This window comes from Schistocerca serialis, chromosome 6 (genome assembly GCF_023864345.2).
Source record: "Schistocerca serialis cubense isolate TAMUIC-IGC-003099 chromosome 6, iqSchSeri2.2, whole genome shotgun sequence".
In the NCBI taxonomy this organism is placed as follows: domain Eukaryota; kingdom Metazoa; phylum Arthropoda; class Insecta; order Orthoptera; family Acrididae; genus Schistocerca; species Schistocerca serialis.
Window position 1 is genome coordinate 235,388,604 of NC_064643.1, and position 19,885 is coordinate 235,408,488.

A 19,885-nucleotide genomic window follows, 5' to 3' on the forward strand; every position below is an offset into this window, starting at 1 on the left:
CCGCGCCCGTAGGACGGCAATCCGTCACGCTGACCACTCAGCTATCGGGGCGGACATCTCTGGAGAACATGATGGCCACTCTAGTCGTGCGATGTCGTTATCCTGTAGGAAATCATTCACAAGACGTGCAAGATGCCTCGACAATGTGCTGCCGACTTGGTTGAACTATCGGTCGGAGGATGGCATTCACGCATCGTACAGTCGTTACGGTGCCTTCCATGACCACCAGCGGTGTACGTCGGTCCCACATAATGCCACCTCCACCTTGCTGCATTCGCTAGGACAGTGCATCTAAGGCGCCTGACCGGGTTGCCTCCAAACACGTCTCCGACGATTGTCTGGTTGAAGGCATATGCGGCACTCATCGGTGAAGAGAACGTGATGCCAATCCTTAGTGGTCTATTCGGCTTGTTGTTTTACCGCGCTGCATGGTGCCGTGGTTGCAAAGGTGGCCCTCGCCATGGACGTTGGGAGTGAAGTTTCGCATCGTGCAGCCTATTACGTACAGGTTGAGTCGCAATACGACGTCCTGTGGCTACACGAAAAGCATTATTCAACATGGTGGCATTGCTGTCAGTGTTCCTCCGAGCCATAATCCGTAGGTAGTGGTCATCCACTGCAGTAGTAACCCTTGGGTGGCTTGAGCGAGGCATATCGACAGTTCCGGTCTCTCTGTGTCTTCTCCATGTCCGAACAATATCGCTTTGGTTCACTCCGAGACGCCTGGACATTTCTCTTGTGGAGAGCCCTTCCCGGCACGAAGTAAGAATGCGGACGCGTTCGAACCTCGGTATTGACCATCTAGGAATGGTTGAACTACAGACAACACTAGCCGTGTACCTCATTTCTGGTGGAATGGCTGGAACTGATCGGCTGTCGGGCACGTTCCGTCTAATAGGCCTTGCTCATGCACGATTGTTCACACCTTTGGGCGGGTTTAGTGACATCTCTGAACAGTCAAAGGGACTGTGTGTGTTATACAATATCCGTAGTCAACATCTGTCTTCAGGTGGTCTTGGAACGGGGGTGATGCAAAAGTTTTTTTGATGTGTATGTATGGCAACCACCCCAGATTGCCTTATCTAATAAAAACTCCTTAACTCCTGAACTTTAGTAACAGCACAATTCAAAATACAGCCAAATAAAAACCAGTGCTATATTATCGCTAATGGTACAGTTGCAACTTTATACAACTTATTCTATTTTACTACCTGGATTGTAACGTGCTTGTCTACCTTGCAAGGGGGCCCGAGTTTTGTTCTCCGCTCGTGGACTGGGTGTTGTGTTGTCCTCATCATCATTTCGTCCTCATCACCATCGTTCGTTCAGTGTGGCGTCAACTAAAAAAAAGGCTTGCACTTGGCGGCCCAACTTCCTTCGACTGGGGCTTCCCAGCCAACTATGCCATTCACTCATTTCCATTTCCATTTCACTTATATTAAATGTCACACTTTTGCCTAGGAATTAAAGATAACGCTTAGAGAATAAAGCTGTAATTGTACTTACTACAACTGATAAAAAATTAACCAATATTAAAATACAGAGATTAGAAGGTGGTTGGAGGGGTATAGTATTAGAACTGGCACACCTAAAATAATGTACATAAGCTCTTCTGTGGTCCTATGAAAATAAAATTTTATAGCTTATGAAAATGAGAGAATGTCAAAACATGTACAGCGATTTTGGAAATTATAGTAAGTATGATCAATACATCTGAAATATATTAAAATGTATGAAAATGGCCGCTTCGTCTCACAGCATTTTCTTGCAAACTGCAGCAGTCATATTTCATTCTTTTGGCATATAATGAGAGCATCCATCAGTCGATGCTCAAATCTGCAGCTCCCCTGGGTATGTTACTACTCACCTAGATTTGTTTCATTCAGGGTTACTGGTCCACTGTTTCTCATGTTAAGTGACTTAAAAGATATTAAATAAAAACATCCCTTGCGTAATTTTCGTTTATTATCATCCAGCGCAAAATTAAATCATATCGCCACGCGGGGTAGCTGTGCGGTATATGGCGCCTTGTCACGGGCCGCACTGCTCCCCCCGTCGGATGTTCGAGTGCTCCATCGGGCATGGGTGTGTGTGTTGTCCTTAGCGTAAGTTAGTTTAAGTTAGATTAAGCAGTGTGAAAGTTTAGCGACCGATGACCTGAACAGTTTGATCCCATAAGGTCTTACCACAAATTTCCAATCTCTGCAATAAAACATATCGGTCCAGTTCAGTATGGTGCCGTCACTGTCGCCACAGTATTGGTAGAAGGGGGAAGGGAGGAAACTAAATGATACTTCCAGGTTTCAGAGAGGATGTGAAGTTTATTTCACTGTTTACAGTGTCGAGTCAAATTTATGAAGAATTTGGCAGTAGTAGCACACTTCGCCGTAGAAGGCTGATCCCCTGCGGTCTGGATGTAAGCACTGACTCATTTGGGCAGGGTGTCAAAAAGACGTTGTGCCCTTTTCTGAGGCAAACTGGCCAACATCCGTTGTATCTGGCCCTTGGATAATGCTAGTGGGACGGAGTAGGCGTTCGAGCTGGTCATCCTCATGTTCTGTCAGGGACAGATCTGGGGATCTTTCTTGCCACGGAAATACCACAACTTCACGCAGACAGTTCATGGAGAAATGTGCGTAGTGTGGACGAGCGTTGTCCTATTGCAGAAAGGCACCACGGTAGTGTTGCATCAGAAGTAACACTTGTGGACGCAACATCCCCTTGACGTACCATTGTGCCTTTAGGTTTTCCTCGATCACTACCAGCCATTACGTAAAGTTCCAGCCATTACCTAAGGTACCAGCCATATCAGGACGCCAGGAGTAACATCACTACTCGAACCATTGCCGTTTGTGTTGCGGTGTTAAAGGCAGCCTGACATCAGAAGGTAATTCCCTAGTCTCCAAACAATGCCATGGAATGGCGCAGAAAACTGCAGGTTGTTCGTTACTTGTCTTCGGATATATTAAGCATGTGTGAAGGAATTGAGATGTGCTTCGTGCACAGTAGACGACGGCATTGGTCTGATGTGGTCGACTGTAATCTTCATGACGATTATGTGTGCCCTCACGTCCCCACACAGCCCAACAACAGGCCATTCTCACATCGTAACCTCCCTCCCCTGCCCCTCGAAATCTGAATGCTGCACAACTTGACCAGCTGACAAAAAGGAGACTCCCTCAACGAGGTCCTTTCCAAACTCTGTGAGGTGCTGATAATGTGGTAATGCTGTCTCATCTCCACGCCGTCCACATTGATCACTCAGCATCTGGCACTATTCGCGACCCTTATCTATCCTGCCAGGCCTGATAATAACGCTAAACACGAGCGACGGTTATCCGCTCTTCTGGCAGTTCTGTCTCCCAGAGAACTGCCAGTCTAATCATTTACATTCTTACAGATATTGTGTACGTTTTCGAACTGTATCAGACAACATACAGGCTATAACGGGTATAAATACACATACTTCTATTGGCAACTGATGACAGTGAACTGTAAAACATTAAATTAGTATTTACCTCATTTGTTATTACAAGCCGCTTGATTGTATGTTGTGGTGTACCTCCAAGTACATCTGGCAAGAGCAAGCCGTTAATGCTGCGTCGTACGTCAGATGTTGAAGTGTGGATGCGTGGAGGCAGAACGGTTACTCTATACTAACTGGGGTGGTCCGCTTAGTGGTTCCATTACGACCGAACACAAATGTCAAGTCGTATAGTAGGTGATGTGTGTTTGGAGGAGGGAGGGGGGGGGGGGGGAAGAAGATGCCACTCAAAAATTTCTGCTCTTATATCCTTTGTACCCAGTATACCGGTATATACAGCGCATTTTCCCTGGTGTTTCAGCATATATATGTGATTTCGTGTTTGTATTGTGTAGCTGGAGTCAGCCGAAACCAGTAGTGCTCATCACGTCTTTCATGAGACGCCCATTGTCGATGAAAAGCGTCTGTTTCTTTCCCATTACGAACAAAATGATTTTTAAACAAGAATTTTACAGGGTGACAGTTATTGAACTATATGACATAAAATCGTCATAATTTCTAAACCGTTGCATGAGGACTTTCAAACTGCATGGTAGCTCGCACGGCGAGATGGAACTTAATATGCATATTATGGTTTGGTGTAGCGACGAAGCCCACTTTCATTTGGATGGGTTCGTCAATAAGCAGAATTGGCGCATTTGGGAAACTGAGGGTCGGCGTTTCGCAATGGAGAAGTCTCTTCACACTCAACGGGTGACTGTGTGGTGTCCAATGCCCAGTCACGGAATGGCACGGTGACTACCGAACGGGACGTGAAGGTTTTGGAGGATGATTTCATCATTACCATTCTCCAAAGCGATTTTGATTTAGACTAGATGTGCATCATGCGAGACGGAGCTCGATCCCTTGGAAGCAGGAGAGTGTTGATGTCCTGGGGGAGCACTTTAAGGACCGCATTATCGCTCTGGGGCCACTGGCATAGGTAACCTTATTTCCCCGATCCGAACAAAGGCGACTCCTTTTTGTTGGGCTATATTAAAGGCAAGTTGTACAGTCATAACCCCAAAACCATTGCTGAGCTGAAAACGGCTTTTCAGGATGTTATCGAAAGCATCGATTTTCCCTTCACTTCAGCGGGTCAAGCGGAATTTCGCTATTCGTCTACGCCACATCATCGCCAACAATGGCAGGCATATCGAACATGTAACAGCCTAAATCTCAGTATCTGTAGTGTGGTACACATGCTAAATAAAGTGCGTGCACGCCGTAGTTCGTAACTAATTTACGTTTTTTCTTTTTTTTTCATACAGTTCAATGATTGTCATCCTGAACGCGCCTGTGCGACAGAGAGGTCACATGTTAGTCCAGGGCGACGTATGTTTTTTATCGATATATGTTAACAGGAGTATTAAAACTCGAAGAATAACCACCGACAGCACCACTCTGGCCCACGGTGACTGCTTTCTCCAAGCATGCAGCGCTACTGGAATACTGATTATATTCTTCATCTTTTACTGTCTGTATTAAGACTTATCGATAAAAAGAATATTTTTCTTTTAATTTCATTCTATTATTCTAAAATAATTCTATTATTTTAATAATATAACAATAGAATAAGAAGAAATCTCCGATTTAAAAATAATTTTGTTTGTAGTGGGAAATAAATAGAGGCATTCTGCTGACAATGGTCGTCGTATGAGAGACGTGGCGAGCAGTAGCTGATCGGGGTCACTCCAACTTGCGTAATGCAAAAACTAAATTGCAAATATGTGCCAAGATACCAGAGAAACTGTGCCCAACAGATCTCTGGAGAGACACCTGGTATGACCTGAAAGATGACTAGACATTTTTTCTATGAAAATGATCAATCTCTGATGTCCTGCTGGACACCGTTTGACAAAGAGTTCGTCATTGCCGATTGTAATTTGGCCCTTTAAGAAGATTTAGAGAAAATTTTCATTACTGGAATCAGATTCTTCGGGAGAAGGCTGCAGATATGCAAGTGTCCACGGATGTAGCAGCTAATGTACTATACTGTTGCTACGAGGGCCGTTGGTGCGCCGGTGACCTCTCAGGCTGAGACAATGGAGGTACTGATATCAAGGGAGGACAGTTTCTACGATCAAATTAAATTAACACAGTGTAGACGGATCAGCCTCTGCCTAAGCAGAATGATGATGTGGATATTGTATCTGCTAATGAAGAGATGGCACAGGAGAGGAATTCGTGGTGGGCCGCATCAAACCAGTCAGAAAACTGAGAACTGAAGGCGTGTGCGTTAGCAACAAATCGAAACTGCATGGCGGATTAACGACGAGGGCCGGTGCGTCAGCCAGCCTGAATGTGGTTTTTAGGCGGTTTTACACATGTGCCTAGGTGAATACCGTGTCCTGCCTCAATTACACTATTCACAAACACGAAGCAAATTTTATGTGATTGCAGGCTTTATCGACGAATTTCATATATGAAGTCTTCTCAGTAATCAAAGAGTCCATAGAAATACGGTTACACGACAACCTAATCAACCGCGTCAGTGGCTACCATCTCAGCACAGTCTGGGAGCCTTCAGTCAAGAAAATCAGAGAAGAACGTTCCGTTCCACCAAGGGCCACGGACGGAGCAGACAGAGACGGACGCCAGGAAACGAACCCCGCACACACGTCCCCCCACCCCCACCCCCACCACCACCACCAGCGGCCGCTCCAGGTGCATCGGGAATTTCCGCTCGCGCTTGATTGGCCGGCGGCGGGAAGCGGAGAGCTGTCCAGCAGAGATATTTGCCCGCGACCGACGATATCCCGACATCCCCATAGACGATCTGCACGCCGCAGCTGAAATACCACTCCTGAGAGAGCCTTTCCAAGATCTGGCAAGGGCTTTCTACGAAGATTCTTCCAGATCGGGAAACGCCCTCATCCACTCCCTAGGTCGGTATGACATGCCCCGCGACAAGCACAAGCGCCCCGTGACGATCTTCGACGATTAACTCGAAGAGAAAATCCCAACACCCAATCCCTTAACCCTGTTCCTTCCTATATAACACCAATCATCTCGCCTACCTCAGGCAAGTACCAGACACAAACAGAACAATCATCACATATCACAGACACCAAAAAACTACAGAAATAATCACACACACACGTATACAAGGGAGTAAAAGCCGAAAGGCTACAAACTCCCCCTCACACTTCCCCAAAGAGGGGAAAGTAAAAGATGAGAGCAGCGATATCCCGACATTTCGCCTGAAGATGATGGAGACGCATTCCGTCGAAACGTTGCTACGAGACGACGATGCTTCTCGGCTGACAACCTGTGAAGACTTCACATAAGAAGCAAATTACTCGATATAGTTTCCGCCTTTTAAGCTAAACACGTTTTTCATGTTTACCAAACATGTTTCGGCACCTCTGTGCCATCGGATGTTTCTTTTTTTTTTTTTAAAAAAACTGTAAAAAGTGAAGCCTATTTTAGGTTGTGGCTGATGTAACAAACTGTTTGCACTCTTTCGCATGATTAACACTACACGCAGATAGTGGGGGGTACACGTGTTCCACCCCGTAGTGTACTGGATTGGTGTCGGGAAGGTTATCGGGCCACTTTCTAATTTCCACATCCGTTAATAGCTATGCGGACTACGCGTAGGGCGGCACAAGCGAAGAAGAAGGAGATTGCATGTACTTAGCAAGATACTCTGTCGTTAACTTAGAGCCGTAAGAACCCCCTTAGCGGTCCTCTGGTTGCTCGGTGGACACCATTTTACAACTAATACCAGGGGACAGTACTGAGAACAGAGCGTGGGTCATACATGTGGTGGTCAAATACGTCTACCACCCTGCTACGTGGCAGTTAAGAAGCAGGACGCTTAGTTTAATTTTGTGTACATACCCGTGGCAGGAGACGAACTCGTGACTACTTTGGTACCAATATCTCTACGAGTTGGAACGTGAGTTTTTACCTTATGGGCACCATAAAACTCTGCTGCTGAGTTAGGGGGAACGAGGGCGCAGTCATGTTTTCGGAGCTTTCCAATTCCGCCGCCCGCGAGCCGCCGCTGAAGATGGCACATCTGCGCTACATCCTCCCATTGCAACATTCTTGGCTGTCGGGCTTTCTCATTCTCGGTGACGGAACAAAGGAAGAGAGTGAAGTATATTTTCCACAGGAATCTGCCGGGGCGGTCTCAGGGGTGAAGCGCCGTAAGATATCAAGGGTGGAAGTCTGGCAGAAGTCGACTCGGGCAGGGCGAGCTGGCGGCCTCGGCGGCACTATTTGCCGAAAACTTGGCCTTCCCGGGGGACTGGCGGTGGCGGCGGCGGCGGCGGAGGTGGCGGCGGCGCGGAGGAGGGGTGAGGGGCGGCTCAGCTTTCGAGATGACGGCCTCACACGACCGGGACCACCTCCCTCCAACGTCGCTAGCAGTGCCACGCTTGCCATCGGGGTGGCGGCGAACTCCGTTTATCAGGACACAACACGTGACGCTATTTTTCCTTTAATTATCCAGTATTTATAGGAGCAAAAGTCTATTCTTCTACCGAGATCTAAGCAGGTGTACAGGCAGAACCTTAATTGCATCAAAAAATTTTTGGCCGATGATTAGGTACAGTTTCTACACTACTGGCCATAAAATTGCTACACCACGAAGATGACGTGCTAAGGACGTGAAATTTAACCGACAGGAAGAAGATGCTGTGATATGCAAATGATTAGCTTTTCAGAGCATTCACACAAGGCTGGCAGTGGTGGCGACACCTACAACGTACTGACATCAGGAAAGTTTCCAACCGATTTCTCATACACAAACAGTAGTCGACCGGCGTTGCCTGGTGAATCGTTGTTGTGATGCATAGTTTAAGGAGCAGAAATGCGTACCATCACGTTTCCGACTTTGATAAAGTTCGGATTGTAGCCTATCGCGATTGCAGTTTATCGTATCGCAACATTGCTTCTTGCGTTGGTCGAGATCCAAAGACTGTTAGCAGAATATGGAAACGGCGGGTTCAGGAGGGTAACACGGAACACTGTGCTGGATCCCAACGGCCTCGTATCACTAGCAGTCGAGATGACAGGCATCTTATCCGCATGGCTGTAACGGATCCTGCAGCCACGTCTCGATCATTCAGTCAACAGATGGGGACGTTTGAAAAGCAACAACCATCTGCACGAACAGATCGACGACGTTTGCAGCAGCATAGACTATCAGCTCGGCGACAATGGCTGCGGTTACCCTTGACGCTGCATGACAGACAGGAGCGCCGGCGATGGTGTGCTCAACGACGAACCTGGGTGCACGAATGGCAAAACGTCATTTGTTCGGATAAATCCAGGTTCTGTTTACAGCATCATGATGGTCGCATCCGTGTTTGTTGACATCTCGGTGAACGCACATTGGAAGCGTGTATTCGTTATCGCCATACTGGCGCATCACCCGGCGTGATGGTATGGGGTGCCATTGCTTACACGTCTCGGTCACCTCTTGTTCGCAATGACGGCACTTTGAACAGTCGACGCTACATTTTAGATGTGTTATGACCCGTGGCTCTATCTGTCATCCGATCCCTGTGAAACCCTACATTTCAGCAGGATAATGTACGACCGCATGTTGCAGGTCCTGTACGGGTCTTTCCGGATACAGAAAATGTTCGACTGCTGCCCTGGTCAGCACATTCTCTAGATCTCTCACCAATTGAAAACGACTGATCAACGGCGGCCGAGCAACTGGCTCTTCACAATACGCCAGTCACTACTCTTGATGAACTGTGGTATCGTGTTGAAGCTGCATGGGCGGTTGTACCTGTACACGCCATCCAACCTCTGTTTGACTCAGTGCCCAGGCGCATCAAGGCCGCTATTACAGCCAGAGGTGGTTGCTCTGGGTACTAATTTGTCAGGATCTATGCACCCAAATTGCGTGGAAATGTAATCACATGTCAGTTCTAGTATAATATATTTGTTCAATGAATACCCGTTTATCATCTGCATTTCTTCTTGGTGTAGCAATTTTAATGCCCAGTGATGTATTTTGGAGTAGGAAACCCATAGTCTCTCGTGGTCCAGAACAGAGCATTACCATTCCGTTTGATTGTTAACACCACTTCTCTTTATATACGAGGGTGAGTCAAATGAAAACCTTAAATTTGTAGTAACAAATCGAAATTTCGCGCTGTTATCCTGTAAGTTGGTAAGCGTGCTACAAACAACTTGCAGAATGGCCTGTAGGTGGCAGCATAGTGGAGATGCACACATACCGTCGCAGTATCGGTATAAAGATGGCCGCCGCACTTGCGACCTGCACCAGGGAAGAACAGCATTTTGTTATTCGGTTTTTGCGTAGTGAATGTGTGAAACCTATTGAAATTCATCGACGAATGAAGGTTCAGTACGGTGATGCATGTTTGTTACAGCAGCAAGTCTACGATTGGAGTAGGAAGTTCGCAGATGGTGTGCATTCTGTGGAAGATGCTCCTCGTCCAGGTCAGGCACAACGAGTTGTGACTCCACAGAACAATGCAGCAGTTCAAGCCATAGTGAAGGAAAACCGCCGAGTGACACTGAATGACATTGCAGCATGTTTACAGATTAGTCATGAGTTAGCACACCACATTGTGCATTATCCGCTCCAGTTTCACAAAGTGTCTGCAAGATGGGTGCCACGGGTACTGACTCCTGAAATGGGAGAACGACGTGTTGATGCTTGCGAGGAACTTCTTCGGAACTTTGAACGAGAAGGTGATGGCTTCCTTTCAAGAATCGTTACTGGGGACTAAACCTGTGTTCACTTCCACCAACCGGAAACGAAGAGAGCGAGCAACCCAGACCTTTCCCCAAGTGATTTCCATATGTTTGGACCACTTAAAGACGCAATGGGAGGAAAGAAATTCCATTCTGACGAAGAGGTACGCCACGCGGTGCATGAGTGGTTAAGCGGACTACCAAAAGAATTTTTTTCTAAAGGAATTTATGCACTTTGTTAGCGCTGGAGGACTTCCATTGAGCATGGGGGAGATTATGTTGAAAAGTCATACAGCTTTATACCACTTCTGCACAATAAATAATATTTAAAAAAATATTTAAGGTTATCATTTGACTCACCCTCGTAGTATATAGCCGTCAATTTATTTACACAATAGCGAAACATAGACGATATGTGTTTGTCCATTGTTTGGAAAGAAAAGTATTCCATACACTGCTTTAGAATTATTTAAATAAAACAGTACAGATTACATGAAGTTGCATAAATTTCGTTTGGTAACTTATTTTGGTCTTTTATAAGACAACCATCACACAATTTTTTGTTCTTTGGTGACAGCAGAAGCCTGTGGCGTGGAGCAGGCCGCTCGATAAAACAGTCCAGATCGCATGTGTTGTCTATACTGCGTCTGGTGAACAGTCATATTTTATAAAACTGTTACAGCTGTGGAGTTGTGTTCCACACGCAACCGGCTCCTGCTATCACTAAGGAGTAAAAAAATTATTTTATGATGTCTTACAAGAGATTGAAACTGGTCACCAAACGAATCATATACAACTCATATGTGATCAAGATTGTTTTACTGAAGTAATTTTAATATAATTTTGTTGATTGCTGTTTTCCTAACGACAATGTTCCGATCAATTCTTCATGCTACTTGCTTTTCACAATACTAATGACCAGTTTACTATTAGCTATTTAGCTTACCCCAGTCTCGGGGTTTGTTTTTCCGGCAGCGATAGATGTATGTTAACAGTGTTACACATCAGCAGTATGAGTAGTAAGCTGACTGATGAAGAACTGCCCAATCTTGTGTCTGGGTTCAATGGAAGAGCGCACGCCTGAACAATATTGGGCACTACTGGGGTGGGCACTAATTGTTTCGGAAATTAATTAAGATTACAGCCTAACGAAAACATGCGCTAGCACTCTGCTTATTCCCTCCTCTGTGTTACTACAAATTACGCACGCCTATAAAAAATCGTACGTTGCAGAGTGCACGGGTAGTTGTAGTTGTATCCTACGACGTCAACGTAGCTCACTCAAAAGATCCTGCAAGAATGGGACCAACGACTGATAAAGATGATGTCGCCCCCAGTGCAGAAGCATCACGTAGGTCGTGGTGTCCGCCTCTCTAGATGTCAGCCTGTAATAAAAGTTACTAATGAGCGGTCTAAGGCTCTGTAACTACCGGAGGGGCAGCCCAATTTAAAGCTCAGGTACGCCAACACATTTACTTAACCGAAATAAATTAGCGGACAAAGCTGTAAACGGCATACACCCGATATAATAAGTGTTAGACAACAGAGGCAGACGTTCGATTGTTCACAGTTAACAGTGTTGATATACGTTGAAAAGAAAAAGAAACCGGTACACCGGTAGGTACTCGTGTATGGCCACCGCGAGCACGCAAAAGTGCTGCAACACGACGTGGCTTTGACTCGCCTAACTTCTGAAGCAGTGCTGGCGGGAATTGACACCATGAATCCTGCAGGGATTAACAGGGATTAACAGTACGAAGGAGGTGAACATCTCTTCTGAACAGGCATCCCATATTTGTTCAATAATGTTCATGTCTGGGGGGTTTGGTGTTTAAACTGAGAAGAGTTTTCCTGGAGCCACTCTGTAGCAATTGTAGACGTGTGGGGTGTCGCATTGTAGTGCTGAAATGGCCCAAGTCCATCGGAATGCACAATGAACATGAATGAAGATGATCAAACAGGATTCTTACGTACGTGTCATCTGCCAGAGTTGTATCTAAACGTATCAGGTGTCCCATATTACTCCACCTGCACACCCCACACACCATTACGGAGCCTCCACCAGCTTGAACAGTCCCCTGCTGACATGCACGATCCATGGATGCATGAGGATGTCTCCATACTCGTATACGTCCATCCGCTCGATACAATTAGAAACGAGACACTTCCGACCAGGCAACATGTTTCTAGTCATCAACAGTCCGATGTCGTCGTTGATGTGTCCAGGAGAGACGCAAAGCTTTGAGTCGTGCAGTCATCAAGGGTACACGAGTGGCCCATATCGATGATGTTTCGTTGAATGTTTCGCACCCCACTTGGTGATGGCCCAGCATCGAAATCCGCAGCAATTTGCGGAAGGATTGTACTTCTGTCTCGTTGAAGGATTGTCTTCAGTCGTCGTTGGTCCCATTCTTGCAGGATCTTTTTCCTGGCGACCTCAGAGATGCTGTGGGGCGCTGACTATAACACTACGTTCTAACTCAGTTAGATCTTCACAACCTGGCATTGTAGCAGCAGTAACTGATCTAACAACTGCGCCACACACTCACTGTCTTATATAGGGGTTGCCGACCACAGCGTTGTACTCTACCTGTTTACATACCCCTGTAGTTGAACACGGATGCCTGTACCAGTTTCTTTGGCACTTCAGTTTAGTTCACAAGACTTTATATGTGACACAGAACTAAATTACGCCTACCCGATATATGCTCTGCGTTACTCACAAAGTATTTACATACTTGGTGAGTAAATAAGATCTTATGCGTGCGGCATTGGCTGTACCGAAACGCATGGCCGCTGCTAAGCGGGCACTCAGCTGTTGACTTACCACTCTCGGCTCCAACTATCACATCCGAAACACATCTTTGGCTCTACTTGTTTTTCCATGCCAAAGATGCACGAGTGCTCCCTCTGCACTGCCTCATAATAATATTGTTATTAAAATAATGAAATGAAAAAATTAATATTATGTATGCCCTTTTATTAGTGAGTTGTAACTATCAATTGAATCTGAATATACAGGATGCTCAGAGACAATATGAAAAGCTTGTAAGTGTTTTGTAGGGCAGGGTGTGATGAGAAATAATTATTAAGGAAAATATTCGATGCACTGCGCTGTTTCGGAGTTAATTAACATTGAAGTTGGCTGATCAGGTCGCTGCGCTCGCAAATTAAGCGACCCGCCAGATACAGTTAATGTCAGTTCTTCTGGTAGAGTAGATGACAGTACCAGAAACTGCTCTGCCTTTGGCTCGGGTTCGATCCTTATTACCATCCCATGTCGATTATTTGGATCACTTTCTTCTTCGGTTTTAGGGAAACTCAACGAAAAACACATTTCGCGACACACGTCTCTGCAGGGTCGCTTTAATTTGCGCGTGCAACGGCCTGCTTGGGTGACGTCAATGCTAATTAACTCGGAAACGGCGCAAAGCTTCGAATTTTTTTCTTAACAATTATTTCTCAGCACAGCCTACTCTGCAATACCCCTACAAGCTTTTCAGATTGTCTGGCCAGCTTATTTTTATAGTAGTAAATGTGTTCTCCATACCTCTTTCTCCATCACTATCATCATCAGTTAAAATTAATCTTTCTAATTACGCAGCGACACAATATATTGATCGCCACATCTCCCTAGAGCCAATAACGTTACAACTGTAACGATGGCGCTATGTTGAAATGTTCAGGCAGAGACGGCAAGCACATCACAACACTTTTACTTGTACTACATCATCTACATCTACACGGATACTCCGCAAATCGCATTTAAGTGCCTGGCACAGGGTTCATCGAACCACCTTCACAATTCTCTATTATTCCAATCTCGTATAGCGCGCGGAAAGAATGAACACCTATATCTTTCCGTACTAACTCTGATTTCTCTTATTTTATCGTGGTGATCGTTTCTCCCTATGTGGGTCGGTGTCAACAAAATATTTTCGCACTCGGGGGGGAAAGTTGGTGATTGGAATTTCATGAGAAGATTCCGTCACAAGGAAAACGACCTTTCTTTTAATGATGTCCTGCCCAAATCCTGTATCATTTCTATAACACTCTCTCCCATATTTCGCGATAACACAAAACGTGCTGCCTTTCTTCGAACTTTTTCGATGTACTTCATCAGTCCTATCTCGTAAGGATCCCACACCGCTGAGAAGTATTCTAAAAGACGGCGGACAGTCTCCTTAGTAGGTCTGTTACATTTTCTAAGTGACCTGCCAATCAAACGCAGTCATTGGTTAGCCTTCCCCACAATATTTTCTGTGTATTCCTTAAATTTAAGTTGTTCGTAATTGCAATACCTACGTATTTAGTTGAATTTAGGGCTTTTAGATTAGACTGATATATTGTGTAACCGAAGTTTAAGAGTTGCTTTTAGCACTCGTGTGGATGGCCTCACACTTTTCGTTATTTAGGGTCGACTGCCACTTTTAGTACCATTCTGATATTTTTTCTAAATCGTTTTGCAGTTTGTTTTGAGCTTCTGATGACTTTATTAGTCGATAAACGACTGCGTCATATGAAAACAACCGGAGACGGCTGCTCAGATTGTCTTCCAGATCGTTCATATGGGCCTATAACACTACCTTGGGGAACGCCAGAAGTCACTTCTGTTTTACTCGATGACTTTCCGTCAATTACTACGAACTGTGACCTCTCTGCCAGGAAATCACATATCAAGTCACATAACTGAGACGATATTCCATAAGCACGAAATTTCATTGCGAGCCGCTTGTGTGGTACAGTGTCAAAAGCCTTTCGGAAATCCAGAGATACGGAATCGATCTGAAATCCCTTGTCAATATCACTCAACTTTTGCAGTTCTTCATCAGTACTGTTGTGTGTCAGAGCTGATGTACATCTAACACCATCAGAAAAACAAAGCAGAGACAGGACCAAGCTGTACTGAAAACAAGTTTGAGGGTGACGGGAAAGTTGTACGTTATTGCTGTTGTCAACAGAGGGTATCGTGAGAAATTGGAACACGTTTTCTGACAAGTAAGGGACATAGCGCATACCGTCGGTATTCTCGCTATTGTGTAGATATTTTTGACTCAATACATTGCTTTTATCTCCCGTTGTCGTTAGATAGATCATTTCTTGGATTTCAATATTGTTATAGTATGGAGGCATTCTTCAACTTTTTCATGGTTTATACTACATAATCAATAGTGGCCTAACACTGAAACACATATTAACGTGAAGAAAAAAGTGAAATAAAAACTAAGATCAGTCCATAGTGATGAAAGAGATTGGGAATTGGCTGATAAACATGTTTCGGCTGGAAATGAATACTATTCGTTCCCTTGATATTTCTAGTTTCTGACTGCTTGTATTTATTACTTTACACTTTAAGTGCTATCGCTTTCGAAGCGGAAAGGCTCGATCTTACGGCACATAATGCTGTAATCGGTGAGTCATAATTGGAGAATAACAAAGGTGAGATTAGTCACTAAAATATCAGCGGAACAGCTGAGGAGAACACCTCACTTCATACAAAAAAATTTATCCGTCGAACAAATATATTCTTTTTTCACACTCGCTTATCAGGCTTTAGATTTGGCTACGTCTACCCGTCGTTTCGTTTTACCGTCTGCGATGATTAAAAGGCGCCTTACACGCGATCGCCAGGCAGAATTAACTCCTGTTGACTCTGCTGAGTTGAAGCTATTTATTCAGCTGGGGAACCACGGAAGTACGGTATAAAGAACTGTGCCAGAAAAGGAGATAGCGGCATTAGGGAAGATAGCTGCATCGTTGTTTTGCATGTCGCAAGAGAAACAGACGAAATGGAAAGGTTCATCAGCTGCTGGATTCTTACCACACAGCCTCGAATAGAAATACGGTAATTCAGTGCTCCTTGCATTCCCAAGCCATGAGAGATTTCACGTTTCGTCTCTTAACAAGGGGGCCGTGAGAACTGTTAATCAAGGACAAGGATTTCGACGAGTTTTAGATACGTTGTACATGGGCCGTGATTAACTTGTCTGATTGTCTGCTTCTAAGACTTCGCACTGATGAAGAGCAAAGATTTGGTAAGGTGTGATAGGGCAAACGTCTTACTGCTGCTTGTCTGTTCTACATCTTAAATTAGAGTAAAATGGGCTAACTGCACATGTAGAACAAAGTAACGACTTCACTGCTTATACACAGGATCGAATATACTTACTCATACACTAGGATTTCGTACATAACGATCTCGGCAAACTTTGTTCTTCAAGAATAACGTTAGTTTCAGATCACCCCAAACGACTGAGGCAATGCCAGATATATATAAAATTTTGTCTCAGATATATCTATCCAGAATTAAATAAAAAATAGTTACACTTTCTCCTTTATATCCAAGGTTTACGGTATGACTCTCATGGTCTTAAGGCAACTGCTCGAATTGGTTATGTCCTGCCAAATATTTCCAATTGCAGCTCCGTGCGCCCCATTGCTAGCTCTTATGCCTCACTCTAAAATGAGTCATAACGTGAAAAGCCAGCTCTTCTGAGGAAGTAACAAACGTTGGAAAGAAACCTCATTTGCAAGACGCAGAACAGCCACACTAAACATGCTGAGTGGGTCATCTTCACTTTCTTATTCACATAAACATAAACACGAACTATGCCCACAAAAAAATTAAAAAATAGTTGCAGTCCTCTGGTTTCAAGCAAAGGTATCGGAGAGTTCAGTTGTAAGACATATACCGGAACGAGAAGCGACTGATAATCTCGGTTAATACGGACCAGAAACCTTACGGATAACTGGAAAACACGGACATACCGTAACCAACATGTATTTATCAACAACAGCTATTTACTGTATTTATAGGAGACGCTATATGTCACATTTGAAGGCCCACCGCATTATTTACACGCTACTCGCCGGAGCAACTGATCGGAAAATATCGACCGGCAGCTGCTACGGAAAGGGCTAGGCAAACGTATCCATAGTACAATCAAAAATATCTGGACACGCGTATGTAACGCGGGAATGACCACTAGATATTACGAAAGGCAGATCCGTTATTTAGAAGGAGGCGGAGAGTATTGTGTTGTCAGTAGAGAAGCAGTCCGCCCAGGGTAGCTGAGTAGTCAGTGCCACAGGAGGTCAGTCCTAAGGGCCCGGGTTCGATTCCGGGCTGGGTAGGAGATTTTCTCCGCTCAGGGACTGGCTGTGGTGTTGTTCTAACCATCCTCATTTCATCCCCATCGACGCGCAAGTCGCCGAAGTGGTGTCAAATCGAAAGACTTGCACCCGGCGAACGGTCTACCCGACGGGAGGCCCTAGTCACACGACATTTTAGTAGAGAAGCAGAGACAGCAGAATGGGCCGGTCACGAGCGCTCATTGACTTCTAACGGAGAGCAGTCAATGCCGCGCGGGATTAACCGAGCGGTCTCAGGCGCTGCAGTCATGGAATTTCCCGTGTGTTCCCGGCGGAGGTTCGTGTCCTCCCTCTGGCATGGGTGCGTGTGTTTGTCCTTAGGATAATTTAGGTTAAGTAGTGTGTAAGCTAAGGGACTGATGACCTTAGCAGTTAGGTCCCATAAGATTTGACACACATTTGAACATTTTTTTTGTTTTTGTTTTGAGTAGTCAATGAATGTCATCTGAGTAACAAATCCATCACAGGCATGTAAGACCTTCTAAATCTGTCAACGTCGACTGTTGATGATGTTTTTGTGAAGTGCAAAAATCGCGGTTTAACCAAGACCTGTCGGACATCATGTACGGATGGGAAGCGACCGTCGAGCATTGCAGAGGGAGGTTATAAAAATTCACATGAAACAGTGGTAATAACAACTCGTGAGTTCCGAAGTGCTAGCAGCACCCCAACTACCACAAAAACTACGTAGGAAGTTGGAAAGAAAGTGGTTCAGTGGTCGAGCAGCTCGTTGTAAGCCACAGCTGTCCTTAGTCAGGTACAGGGTGTATCGTTATTAATCGCTCAAACGGATACAGCTGAAAGTACATGATACTGTGAGATGTAATAGCGCAGCGCATGTCCTCGAGAGCGGCAGACATTCATTTCGAATTCTTTTCCCTAAAAGGGATCTAGAGTTTCTCGAAGAGTATAACCTTATTTCAAGTTTTTCCAATATATTTCGACAAACACAATAGTTTATAGAGGGGTTTTCTGGAACTTTATTGCATGTGCTCCGCAAGTCTGATTTACACAAACTAGAGAATTTTGTGTCGTGGTGTCATCAAGCATTGTACATAGCAGCTATGCATAAAACCACCCTATTCACTTTCCTGTCAGATTTATATCATAGGAATCTGTTGCTAGTTCATTTTACTGTTGTACTGTATCTTAAAATTGTCTGAGACAATTTATAGTGAAAAGATGGAAATTTCGTTTCTGCCTCTTCTAAGTTTATTAACATCGCTAGCACTTAGTCGTCTTTGAAACAGTCGGTGCTATTAAAATTTAATGCAGAAAGGGGTAGGCTCATAATAATACCTCATAATGATACGTTGTAAAATGTAATAACGCAGGCAAAGACTCTGAAAGGGGTTATACAGTTCTAAAATTTGTAAAGTCTCAAAGAAAGTGACACTTTCTGCACTACTGTACTGTACCAACTTGCTTTGGCCGAAGAAGCATTCAGGTAAAAATATCTGCTGACTAGAAACAATAGGCCGGCCGCTGTGGCCAAGCACTTCTAGGCGCTTCAGTCCAGAACCACGCTGCTGCTACGGTTGCAGGTTCGAATCCTGCCTCGGGCATGGATGTGTGTGATGTCCTTAGGTTAGTTAGGTTTAATTAGTTCTAAGTTCTAGGCGACTGATGACCACAGAAGTTAAGTCGCATAGTGCTCAGAACCATTTGAACCAACCTTAATTTTGCTTCCCTTATTACACGACTCAGAGTTAACTTGTATTTTTTGAAGTAGTGAGCAAATTCAGGGCTGCTATCTGTTTTTGATAGTACAAAAAGTTCTCTTTTCCTTCTACATGATACTTTGATCCCTGAGGTAATCCAAGTTTTTGGTTTGCTGGGGCCTTTACAAATTATTTTCTTTTTTGGATATGCAAGACCAGATAAGTTTCGTAATGTGACGCAATTACTGTTTTCTCTAAACCACTGAACATTTACTAAGAGTGCACCAGACGCGTTTTTTCTTCTTTTTGATGCTTCAGTATTTGAATAAAGTAGCAAAATTTGTAAAAGTCAACTTGCTAAAAGAATTTAGTTCTTACATCATAGAGCAGAGGAGCAGTGGTCATTGGTGATGTCGGCGCGCAATATTCCTACTGCATCTGATACGCTTCTAAGAAGAGCACCACGATATTAGAATAAAAGTGGTTCCTGATGTTTTTATCGTTTAGGAGCCGTAATTCAACACCAGTGTCACTATTGTGGGGCCTGTATCTGATAGAAGCGAAAGCAGCTGATTCAGAGTCCGGAGACAATGGCCAGATCATACGTACTTTGCGCTTGCTCAAAATAATCGCAGGTAACTGTTAAATAGTACGAAATAATTTCAGCAGAACGAAATCCATGGATGAACTAGATCTGCATTTGGCACAATGTTGCTCTTTACGATGATCTGCTGAGCTCGCGGTTCCAGATAATTTTTCTGAAACAAATTTTACAAAATCATAATTAATGTCAGCTTAATAATTGCGCCGAGAACTTTTAGTTATAAATGCTAACAAGAATGTGAACCATTTTTAACAT

The 19,885-nt window shown here is 44.5% G+C and overlaps 1 protein-coding gene across 3 annotated transcripts in view; it reads left to right on the forward strand.

The window, feature by feature from the left end:
* Positions 1–19,885, forward strand: part of LOC126484417 (lachesin-like) — an 871,444-nt gene that overhangs the window by 838,781 nt on the left and 12,778 nt on the right. The gene's annotated exons all lie outside the window — the stretch shown is intronic.